Genomic DNA, 12673 nt, shown 5'->3' with positions numbered 1-12673 from the left:
GATCTAGGAAATGTTGTTCCAGTACATACAGTATAATTAAACTTTTCTTCTAAATTTCCAATCCTTGGCCATAGTTAAAGTACTGACCCAACTCTTCAGCTGCACAAAAGTGAAATGTTCTTGACCTCCTGCAGGTTTGGAGTTTCTACATCGAAGGGGAACAAGGCAGCGATGTCCATTCAATGCTTCTTGGAGCCCTTACAAAGACTTTAACTGTATAGCACTAGGCGGATTTACCAAAAAAAAAGATAAAAAAGAAAGAGCAAATAACATTTCACAGGGTCTTTAATTAAGTTGTGCTTCTTTCAGATGACAGAGATGAGAAATAGGATTGTACTTTCAGGCCTGATTAATTCAGCGCATGGCTTCCAGATACGTGGGACAAAGGCGGCTGTCTGCCCTTTATGCGACGGCCACAAGTGCCTCAAAAAAAAAAAGAAAAAAAACCACAGGTCGAAAGGCTTCAACAAAAGTTGACATTTTCCAAATAACATGCAAAAAATGGAAATTGTGCCCTTGAATGCAAAGGTACTGTGGGAAATCAAGGGTGGACAACCTCATCAAAGCGCGGTGAATTTTAATGATCTGAATGCTCTGCTGATTCTGCAGGCTGTAAATATAAACTGGCGTCAGCCTGATTGTGGGAGGGGAGCGGGAAAAATTACTCTCTTCACTTATGAACACAGTTGACTGAGTCAAAAAGAAGGCTCCTCCGGTGCCTGATGAGGCCTTTACAAATGCGGTCTGACGCATGATTTTTACTTTTATTTGTATTTTTTGTCAAGCAAATCAGTAGCAGTTAATTCTTTTACAGCAGTTACAAATGAGAAAGAGGAAGGATAGGCCACGACATCCACACGAACCGGAACCGTTGATGAAAATCCTGATTCAATGTAAATTCTTTACTAAGAACCACGATAATACAGGTTACACAAACACTTCCAGCTCTTGGAAAGGCTTTTTTCTTTGCTCCTAAACACTCACAAACCTCTAATTTAATTATTAAAACTAGCTGTTCTGGGTAAAGTTAAAAAAAAAAATAAAGGAATGAAACTACACAGATATATCAGCAGGCGCACATTACCATAAAAAGAAAGATATGATATACTGCTTTTTTCTTTATTAACAACAATTTGACTCCTAAAACTGTTACTTGTTCAAATCATTGTAGAAATTGTATTATAATCAATAAATTTGAATGTTTTCAGAAGGTATAAAAATGTAAATACACATATTTTCTTTCTTGTTAGCCAATATCTGCATAACCTTAACAATCCCAAAATTAATCAATGAATAGGTTTCCTTTTGTTCCATTTTAATTATATTACTAGATAATGTATAAATCAGTCATCTGTTCTTAAAATATCCCATCCAACATGAATTAAAAAAAAAACAGAAAACTTTCAGATGCCAAAATATTTTTAGAACTTTATTTAACCACACTTTTTCAAAGTGTTAGAAAATGGAGCTCACTAAAATATTCTTAAATATAGCATGTGCCTAATATGCTAAATCATCTTAAAGAAGCCAGAGAGCAAAAACGCTAAATGCTACATAAAGAGCTGGATTAGCAGAAAATGTGTAAAAAAGTGTGAAGTTTATATGGAAAAAAAAGAGCGAAAATATAAAATGATATGGCTAACAATGCTAGCTTTAATTTGAGAAAAAAAGCTAAATTATTTCTCTTGTAGCGATAACACTGTCAAATTAGCAAAAACGCACAGAAAATCTGAAGATTAAATGGAAAAATAATGAAGAAATACAGCTAACAATGCTAGCTTTAATGCACATGTAACACAAAGAGCTAGAAATGTTAAAACAGTGAAATAAATGTGAAGATTAAATGAAAGAAAACATGAAAATATAACAAAATATGGCAAACAATACTAACTTTAAAAGAATAGTAGAAAATATGAGGAAAAAGAAAAGAAAAATGGATAAAAAAGTTAAAATTAAGATGAATAAAATACAGCTGATAACTGTTACTAATACAAAATGCTAAATGATGTTACTTCAAGAGATAGTCAAATTAGCAAAAAGGGAAAAGACTATATGAAGACTAAATGAAAAAAAATGGCACTTGATTAAAACAATAATACATTTAAATAGTAAATTATAATAAAAACAAATCTGTTGTAGAGTCTTCAAATCACACTTTTTTGCACTTGAAAGAATCTCTATAAATACAATTGACTGTTTTATGCAGAAAGACTTGGATGCCATTTAGATTTCTCCAATGAAAATGTACAGAAGTTTTTCTGGATTGTTCTTATGTCTATAGATCCTGGCGCAGTCCGTGCAGACATTTATCATAAAGACTGCCTTAATGTAGTAGAGTCGCCGCAAACCATTAAAGTAGGTAGGTTTTACAATAGGCTGTGAAGCCTTCATCTATTATGCCTATAAGTGGTGCTGCTGCTAAGGGTTTGTGCGCTAACAGAAAGAAAGCCATCGAATACCAGCAGGGTGCCTGAAACAGGCTGGATGGGTTAAAGAGAAGCAAAAGAACAAATGTGTTTCAGCTCGACACATTCTTGTGCGGTTGATGCAGAGAGACGTCGTACTTTACTCTGCGCTTCAATGGGTCTTGTTTGTAGATGAGACACGAAAGTGCAGAGACGGTAAGTGTGACCCTAAAACCACATGGTGCTGCTGAGTGGAGGCTTTTCGGTTTCTATCCGGCCGGGAGAAAACTGCTGAATACAGAGTAGCCACCAATGACCATCAGTTACATGGGTGGGGGCGGGCGCCGCAGTGTGGGACGCTTAATGACATCAAAGTGTATGCTGATAAATTTGAATTATTCTGTCCATCAAGCACTGTTATCCTACAGCAGCTCACCACAAACACAAACAAAACAAGAAGACAACAATGGCTTATCAACCCCCCACTCCCCCGTTGTGACTGCACCGGGTTATTACAGTAAAGAAAATAAAAATACATAAAAAAGGACAGCCATAGAATTCACAATTAAACAGTTGACGGTTTGTCAAAGAGCTGTTCAGATACAAAAAACATCATTATGCAAATCTGTGGCAGAGAAAATGTAGAAAAGAAGAAAAATAAATGAGACGACAACAACAATAATAATAATTATAGGGGAATAAAGATAAATGAATAATATTGAGGTGCACAGTAAAAACATTTACTGGACATCAATACTATTAGAGTCTTTGTTTCTAATCACATGGATAAAAGGTTTCCAGGTGTTAGAAAATCTGAAATGAGTGCCCTGAACTGAGAATCTGACCTGTTCTAGAGCTAAACATTGCAAAAGGTCATTCCCCAAATGTTTAAATGTAGGCGGAGATTTGTCCTTCTATCTCATGAGAATGCTCCGCCTGGCCAAGAGGGTTGAAAAGTCAGTAAGGGGGTTTTCCCCGATGAGTTCTCATGGTTTGAATCCAAAAATAACCAGAATTGCAGATAGTTCAATGTGGGCCTTTAAAACTGCAGATAAAGATTAAAACATTGATTTCTAAAACTCACTAAATTTTGGGCAGCTCCAAATCATGTGTGATAGAGAGCCTGGTTTTGTACGACAGCATTCACATTTATCATCATAACAGGTTTTATTTGGGATAGTTTGACTTTTGTAAGTCTTAACTGGAAAAACCTCATGTCGCTGACAGATTGGAGATGAGGGGATTTCAAGAGCAGATTGCCAAAGTTCACCAGAAATATTCCAATGGAGTTTCTTTTTTTTAATTGTCCAGGGTTTTAAATAGTCTTTAATCATTGAAGAATACAAGTGACCGGTCTTTTTAAACCAAGGGGGTGTTTTTTTGTCCAGAAGAGTTTCTAAAGGCAACCTTTTAATCAGGATCAGACAAAGCTCTGCAATAGTAAAAATGTGAAGAATCTAAAGTTTATTATCAGATACTCAAAGGATGTGAAAGTTCCTTTTACATACATGTCTCTGACCATCTTCATTCCAAGATATCTTCTGGAGCAGAATAAAGCATGCTGTGAAACCGATGGACAAGATGCATTTTCAATTTGTGGCCATTTTGGACCACGGTTACCATGAGGCAGGCGTGTCCAATACAACACGTGTCTAATGTGAGCAGACCAATAATTTTATTGAAAATTGGGGAGAGTCAGACCACAATGTAAGTGTTGTCTTTGTAATATCTCTCTTCTTATTCTGGGATTCTTTTGTTCCATATGAAACTAGAAATTATTTTATCCATTAAAGAGAAGAAAGAAGAACCACTAGAGGGCACTGTAGGGGCGTGTAGCAGTATTTGCTTCCAAAAGTAACGCAGAAGAAGTAGTGCCGGCTTCAGCCAAGTTGTTCCACAGCGACACAGATGAAGATTTAAATGGATTTAGTGATTTGATGGGATAAAAAGTGTTGACCTGACTTGTTAGTTTAGCTGCTATCCCAACAGTTATTCATTTGTTCCACTAGCATACTAGATCTCTCTTATTTTTCATGCAGCTAAATACGGTCACGGTGGTGAAACGTGCACATATTCAGTCTATTATTATCTATTCCGTGATTGGGATTGGCCTTTTAAGATAAACTGAAGTGTAACTTATAGTCCAGTGCGACTTATATTAGATTTTTTTTTCTTTATTATGCATTTTTTTGCATCTGTGACAGTGCATCGTGGTCTATATTTTTGAATTAATGCACACTGTTGTCTGCAGAGACTTCTGGGAAATTTCTAGCACAATCAGTTTTGTAATTGTGGATTCAGACAGCACCACACCATTGCGTACGCACTATATAGTGCACTATGTAGCGAGTAGTGAAGGAATTTGGTCACAGCCTTTGTCCAAAACATACTGTAGTTTGAAATTTTGCCCTTTTTTCCCCTCAGTTAGATCAAAACTGTGCACTTTTGCACCTCTTTGAAGTTGTTATAACCAGCATAAGAACACAATTCAAACGGATAATAGTTAAATATACGTTTCTTTTGTTTCAAAAGTGACTGTGACCTACATTCAGCTTGGACAGCACAAAGCTTGCAGCCAAATGTGCACTACGTTGAGCACATCCTCAGGGACAAAGGCGCCATCATGCAGCTTGTGCATCTGTGTAAGAGGTGCTTCAAAAAAGTGAACAAGTGGCGTCATGCACAAGCACAAAGACTAAAATCCTCAGCAGAAAGCGTCCTCGGCCCTCGACAGCTTCGTGCACTTCTCTGTAGCCTTTTATGAAAGGCCGGTACAGAGCTTTTCTTTTCGCTGACATTCAAGAAAAGAGGAGCAGACTGGCTGTCGGCATGGCTGTTCGTCACTTCATCCTGGAGCTAATGGGCGAGCACAGGAGGTCAAACTCAGTGGAAGTCAACCCAGGCGCGCCGGGTAGAATAAGAGATGGAGAAGAAAGAAAAAAAAAAAAGGAAACTATTAACACGTTTTCCTGTTCCTGCCCATGCTTTTCGTCCTCGCCGGCGCTCCGATGTGAGGAGACGTGCACCCGCCTCCCAGCGACAAGGAGGCAGCAGAGGGGCAGGTATCAATAATTCACAGGTGAGATGTAGTCTTTTCATCCCCGCCTCACACAGCTTTGATGGACGTGGAAATTATTCGGGAAAAAGAGGCCTTTTTTTTTTGTCTTCTCCCCAAATGCACTAAAGAAGACAGATGGACAGTTTTGACTGCATGGCATCCGTCTTTGTGTTGAGATGAAAGGCATAGATATGAGACACTGTGAAGACTCCAGGAAATAGTAATGCCCCCAAAAATAAATAAATAAATAAATAAAATAAAACAGAGGCTGTTTTAGTGTTTTGCTTATGTCCTCCTAAATGCAAACGCTGCCTTTTTGTACGCTTCTGCGGCTCTCGAAAGGCTCGTTTTTTGATGTTCCATTTCGTCTTTGATCTGCTTGATAAGTTTGATGCTGAGAGGAAACGCCACAATCCAAATGAGGAAAGAGCGCAGCTGCTCTCAAAATGAAAGAAAAAAAAAAAGTCAAATCATAATTTGCCAAACTCATTACTTCATTGTGCCCTTGCCCTCACATATTATTCAGAAAAAAATAAATAAAAAAGGTTGTCAAAACCTGCAAAAGAGTAATTGCCCCTTAAACTTAATAACTGGTTGTGTCACCTTTGGTGGCGACAACTTTAAAAAAATCATTTGTGATAAAAGGCAGGGAGTTTTTCTAATGGACTCTTATAAATTTCTCTTATTGTTTGAGTTTGAACGGATTTCCCAGCATGCCCAACGGCAAATAGTCATGAAACAGAAACTCAGACTTGTGAGGTGGAGAGCTGTTATCACAAGTTATAAATTCACCAAGATTAGGATGTTTTACAATCATAGTTCCATCCACAGCATTTTCCCTGCCCCACACCATCACACTACCGCCACCAGGATTTGAGCATCCATTAAAAACACTCGTAAATATTAGATTTAGATTTTAGATTTATTAATCCCACGAAAGGGAAATTTCCTTGTCACAGTAGCATGGAGTTTGGCACAAGTATGTACAGACAGTGATGACGACTTAAAAATCAAATACACATTTTTGAAAGAATATATACAAAATAAGAGTGTTCTGAAAAATAAACAGGGAAAGAGATGTACAGGAATATAGAGGTCATCTGTATATACAGTTATGGTGCAGTGGAAAACAAAAAAAATTAAAAAAAATTAAAAATAAAAGCAATTAAATTAAAGTGATGAATGTGAAACCATTATACTTTTTTGTTGAGATTCTTTTATTTGATGCTGCTGACAAAAATGAAAATAACTCTTTTTTTCTTTTTTCTTTTCTTGAGATGGTGATTCAAGACATTTTATCGCCACTGGGCTAAAGGATTGAGGTCCCTCGATTATCAAATGAGTTACGTTCAAAAAATAATCTGCTGTAGGTGAAATTCGCAAAGCAGGATTCTAGATGTTTTAAGACCCCCACTACATAATTTATACCCCTTACTTAGACAGACAAGAATGTTTCCACACTTTTCTCTTTTCTTTAAAGTTTCAAAGCTCAAATGTCGTAGTAAAATAAGTCCAGTGTTATAGAATGAAAACAAAGATCTGATCGCGATCGAAGATTTATGTCCGTTTATGTCCAAATTGAACGCATTCTGTTGAGAAGACATGATAGACTAAATTGATTAACTAAATTGATTTACAGCTAATCAGGACGAAGAACACAATGCATCATAAAAAAGCATAACGAAAAAACAAGCAAAAAAAAAACTGCAGAAAGTGTACCGCGATATAGCGAGAGACCACTTTCATGCTTCATATGTTGGGGTGAGTGCCTCATTTGTTTTTTGGACTACATGCCGCTTCATGTTTGAGTTACATATGGAAGTGCCGACACATTCCTGCGGTGACCAAGAGAGCTGAACGGGTTGTGAATTCAAAAAGCAACAAGGCGGTCCTGCAAGAACACAATGGAGTTACAAAAACTTCACAACAGGAATGGTACCAGTAATGCTGCAAAACCTTATCTTCTCTAAAAGAAAACAGCAACTTCCTGACACAACCCTGCATTTTATCCGGGATGGGGACCGGCACAGGGAGACCCAGACTTGGCCACCTTGTGACAACATAGTTAGGCAGTGCAAAGGGTCTTGCCCAAAGACAGACACTGGATGGAGCTCATCGTGCCCCCTGGGAATTGAACCCTGATTTCCAATGCCTCTGTCCTAGTATGTCAGTAAATAGATCTACCGCCATAACTCCATCTTCATCTCAGCAAAACATCACCTGTTAAGCCATCATTACTTAGCCTCATTTGAATAGAAACCTGAGAAATAAAGGTTGTCAGGTTGAGAGTTTTGGCAGCGTTCTTTCTCTCAGAAGGGATTTCCTTCGTCTGACTTTCATCACATCTCTGTACAGCAGCAGATACTGAAATCAGCTTTAGAAGAAAATGCGGTTAATCACAGTTTGTTCAGGCTTTGCCGAGAGAACAATTCTTTTCTCACAGGAAATGACAATGGACCGAATAATTGCAGCAGAACGTAGGTTGGAAAAAGTTCACAGTTGAGGTGATGTTCCTATAGAGCATTTCTCCAATCGTGGTGAATTCCCTGAGCAGGGACAGGAGGCGTTCAGGTGGTAATCTATGCTCCGGAGTGCTTTCAAACCCTGAAATGGCGATGGGGGGTAGGGGCGGGGGTTGGGGGTGTATAAGATAAATTGGAAGGCTGTTCGTCTACGGTTCCCCACAGTGCGCTGTGCACTGGAGAAACGGCCTTGTCAGCCACATAAATCACACCCAGCTGGGCAGCAGAGACTAAGGACACTGAAACCTGCAGAGCTCCGAGCAACTGCAGAGCAACTTCTCAGATGTCTTCCACGTCTTCCTGCAACTGTTCCCTTTTTTAGTAAAATTGTTAACGACATGCTTAATAGTCAGTGAGGGATGAGAAAACAGTTTTACCCCTTCTTTTTTGTTATTTGACTTCATTAAATAAAGGATATTACTTCAGAAGCTCATTATGTTTACATTTTGACATTTCCCTGATAAACTTGAACTTTTCTGCTGTAATAATATTTCATTAATAATAATACAAATATAAATAATAGTCATTTTGATCACACACGTGTATCGAGACAGACAGACAGACAGAGACAGAGACAGAGACAGAGATAGAGATAGAGATAGAGATAGAGATAGAGATAGATAGATTGAGTGTGTTGTAAACTGATTTGTCACTAGTTTATTTTGAGAAAATACGTCAAGGGAATTTGGAAAGTGTCTAAATATTGCAAAAAAAATGCCAAATTGGCAACACCAATTACCAATTGAGTTGGGACAAGCCATTTTTTTTAAATTAATGACTAGAGTGTGGCGTAAGCGGACCGTACAACAGCATCACCCGTATATGATAATAGCGTGCAACCTCACGAATGTCTTACGAATACTTTACGACACACTTACCACACCCCTGACAACCGTGCCTTTTGAATAATGTCCCAACATGGCCAATAATGTCCGTTGAGGTGGCCGTACGGGCCTCAAAGGAACTGCAACATACAGCGCCCCTTGAGATGTTGCCGCTCCTCTCTACAACTCTCCACGGGCAGCCCAAAAACCCCCAGCACCCATACGGGCCAATCCTGGTATGGGTGCATGCGACCATAGTTTTATATCTGATCAACACGCCACAACACAGAGAGAAGGTTCTCTCCAGCTGAATTACATCAGCACATGTATGTGCAAGAGCACTAAGCGAACAGAGTTCAGTGTTTATTCAGTAAATCTAAGCTGAACAGCCTCCAGCTCCTGCAAGAAACTGGCAGAGCCTTTTTCTGCAAACATCATTTCATCATTTAATATTATTCTGTTAGCATTGGGAGCATAAAAAAGTGTTTGTTGGTAAAATTGAAGAACTGGCTTCAGCAGAGACTCCCTTTGAAAGAACCATTCCATTCAGCAGTAAGGATAGGGATTTTATCCAGTTTTGGTGACAAACCAGTCATTTTTGAAATGGTTCCAGTGCCTAAACAGTGCTTGAAACAGCGTTTTTCTCCCCAAAAACATTTAAGATGTTTTATTTCATTCTTTCTGACACTTTGCATCTCCCTTTTCACACACCCTGAAGTTAACATGTATGACGTTGGTCTTTTTTCAGAGCATTTTTTGGAACATCTTATCCATCAGGTCGTTGAATAAGAATCTTTTAGTGTGACGTTCAGACAAACTTTCACTCGCTTTGCCTTCCAGATTTTGACTGAAGCTTTGCCCACCCTTACTGACCCACCCATTCTTATATGAGCCCGCTCACAATCACCGGAAAATGATTGGTTAGAATTGCACAGCAAAACGAAAAGTAAACGAGTGATTGACATGTCAGAAAGCACAGAAATGAAGTCCCCAAATTAAGTTCCGAAATCTGTGTTTCTATACAGTACTGGTAGAACTGTATATGTCCGTACCCGTTGAACCATATAAATCCTAATAGGTAATAACATATCCATCGGTACCAATAGCACCCCATGTCGGTATCAGATACCTCGATACCGGCAGTACGGTATTTGTTGGTACCGGTAGTAGAGTATATAGCAGTACCGATAATGCAGAATATGTTGGTACCGGTAACAACATATACGTCAGTACCAGTACTATGTATACGTCGGTACCCGTAGTATCATATATATTGGCACTGGATACCTTGATACCAATGGTATCACCCATATCCGTTGGCACTGACAGTACGCTATATGTTGGTACCAGTAGAACAGTATACGTTAATACCGGTAGTTCCATACATGTTGGTACTGGTAGTACAATAAACGCTAGTATTGGTACCAACTTGGCAACGAGTCTTAGTACACATTCCTATTCAGCAGCGCACGAAGCCACAATTTGAATAAATGAGAATGAACGACACGGATTAGCGTGATCTGTGCAAAAACCAGAGTTAATCCTATTTAGTGATGGAGACAAAAATGAAAATAAGAGAGACTGGGCTTTGAGTTCTTCAGTAACAAAAAATGATTTGAAATGATTTGATCAGATAAAGATCTGAATGGATCTGTTTATACAACATTGCTTTATATAAATAATCCATTTTCATTTATGTAAAAAAAAGCTCCAAATAAGTTTGATAAACTTAAAAGGTCCGGTGCATAAAAACTGTTTTTACACCAAAACAAAATCAACTTTGAAAAAAAAAAAAATTATTATTTCACAAAATTGTGTGTAGATGAATGGAAATCTAATTGATTCAGAAGATGCAGAGGTCTAGTTCAGACATTCAGACATCAGTGGATGACAGCAGTTTTTTCTCGTCATCTGTCTCTTTGAAAAGCCAAAGCAGTAAGACTCGCCGCCACGTTGGTGTTCAAGTGCAGTTTAAAGTCTTCAGAAAGCTGTACAGCTCATCATCCATCAGTCAAGGGGAAAATGCTCCTCTGACAGGTGTGTTTATCAGTCCAACCTGACAGGGGGAAACTCCCGCTTTAACACAGAGGTGTACACCAACAGCGGCAGGAAAAAGCCTCCCTTTGCTTTGCAGCTGGAACCAGAGAACCAGAGAGTTGTCTTTCATTAGAAGCAGGCTGGTTTGCAGGCAGCGCTGTAAACGACTTTGCCTTTTTTCTTTTTTAGTCCATGGTGTGCAGAGGCTTTTTTTCTCCAGGGCTGCAGCTGGCACCAAACCCTCTTTAGAAATATTGTTGCTTTAGAAAGGAAATGTGTCCAGAGGGCACAGCTTTGGCACAAGTATTAATCTCTTTCTCTGTGAAATTCATGGTAATGCCACAGCTTGAGTGGCATTACCCCCCCCCCCAAGGTTCTATGGTTTTTATTTTGTTTTCCTCTCATTTGCTGTTTTGATGGAATTTTGATTTTTTTTTCTGGGGTTCATCTTTCACCTGACATTAGAAATATGTCAAAAACAGAGTAGAAAATGAGAAAAATCATGTGTTAGGGTTACGTTATTCTAGTGCGTCTTGGAATCATTGACTGTATATGAGAACTGGACGAAGTGAGTGTGACATCACCCGTAGAAAATGACTTAATGACAAAAATATTGGATGTTAAAAAAAAAGGAACACCTGTTAATTTCTCAATAGAAGTCTATGAGATCTTGGCTTCTTGGAGCCAGCGGGTACTTCCTGTTTGAAATGCGAGGGGGCGGGTTACTCAGTCCAGTTCTTATACACTGTCAATGCTTGGAATTAATATTTTCTTCATGAAAACAGCACTGTCATTTTAAAATAAAAATCCTGCTGCAGACAAACGTTTCCTATTATTTAAATTCCCAAAGACCTTGTCTCACAAGTCTTATTATGAAGTATTTTATGCTTCGTTTTCTGTATTATGTTGTCGCATTAAATACTTGTGAGCCAGATATTACCCAAAGTCCTGAAAACCATCTGAAAATGGTATTTTTAACATGTTCTTGTGGCATTTTTCTAATGATGCAGCACATATGTATATAGAGAAAATAAAGTTAAAAATTGCATTTCAGAGTAAAGGTTTTTCCGCACCATAAGACACACTAAAAAGCTTTAAAAACGACATATTTCCGGAACAGCTGATATATGGATTAATTCTGGCTACTGAAGCCATTTTGAGAGGTACACAGCATCTGTCAAAATGTCAGCCGCTTTTTCTTTAAGTTGCAAACAAGCTAACGTGTAGAGGCGTCAAAATGTTTTTTTTTTACGTTTTACTATCATGGTAAGGAGTTTGTGTCGTCACGGTAATGACTGCTTTGGCAGTATCGGTTGGTATTTTTTTAAGTGTTGCAAACAAATCCAAAGTTGATTTCATTTATCGTGAACACACTTCCAACAAGTTCTAGAAACACAGTGATCAAAGTCTGACTGATAGATGGACTTATTTCCATCTTACAGTTTGATGTGCACCATGTATGACAAAAGCTAAAAAATGGAAGATTTAATGACAGTGCAGCTGATAATCATTGCGGAAAATACAGTAAATCTTTATTCAAATCATTGTGAATCAAGAGCAGACGAAAACGTGCAGTTATGAACAAGAAACGCTGGGCGGGCGACAAGTTCCCTCCATTCTGCTGCATCTGCTTACAGACGACTAGATCCACGTTCGTCTTTAGTTTCCTTGTCTGAGACGGCTGGATGGATTTTTATTGCACCTGTAACGTTAACTTGGCATTGGGAGGGGCTGTGAGCTAGCGTACAGCATGTAAACAGAGAGCTCTCAGTTATGGGTGACAGGAAGACAGAACTCAGAGGTGAATTTCTAATTATATTGCCATTT

At 38.5% G+C, this 12673-nt stretch overlaps 1 protein-coding gene across 3 annotated transcripts in view; it reads right to left on the bottom strand.

Moving 5' to 3' along the window:
• LOC101167031 (contactin-4-like) overlaps positions 1-12673 on the bottom strand; it is a 204682-nt gene that overhangs the window by 32378 nt on the left and 159631 nt on the right. The window lies entirely within an intron of this gene.

The sequence above is a fragment of the Oryzias latipes genome, chromosome 5, assembly GCF_002234675.1.
Source record: "Oryzias latipes chromosome 5, ASM223467v1".
Taxonomy (NCBI): Eukaryota; Metazoa; Chordata; class Actinopteri; order Beloniformes; family Adrianichthyidae; genus Oryzias; species Oryzias latipes.
Note: the sequence above shows the minus strand (reverse complement) of the source record. Positions and strands in the feature narration are given on the sequence as shown.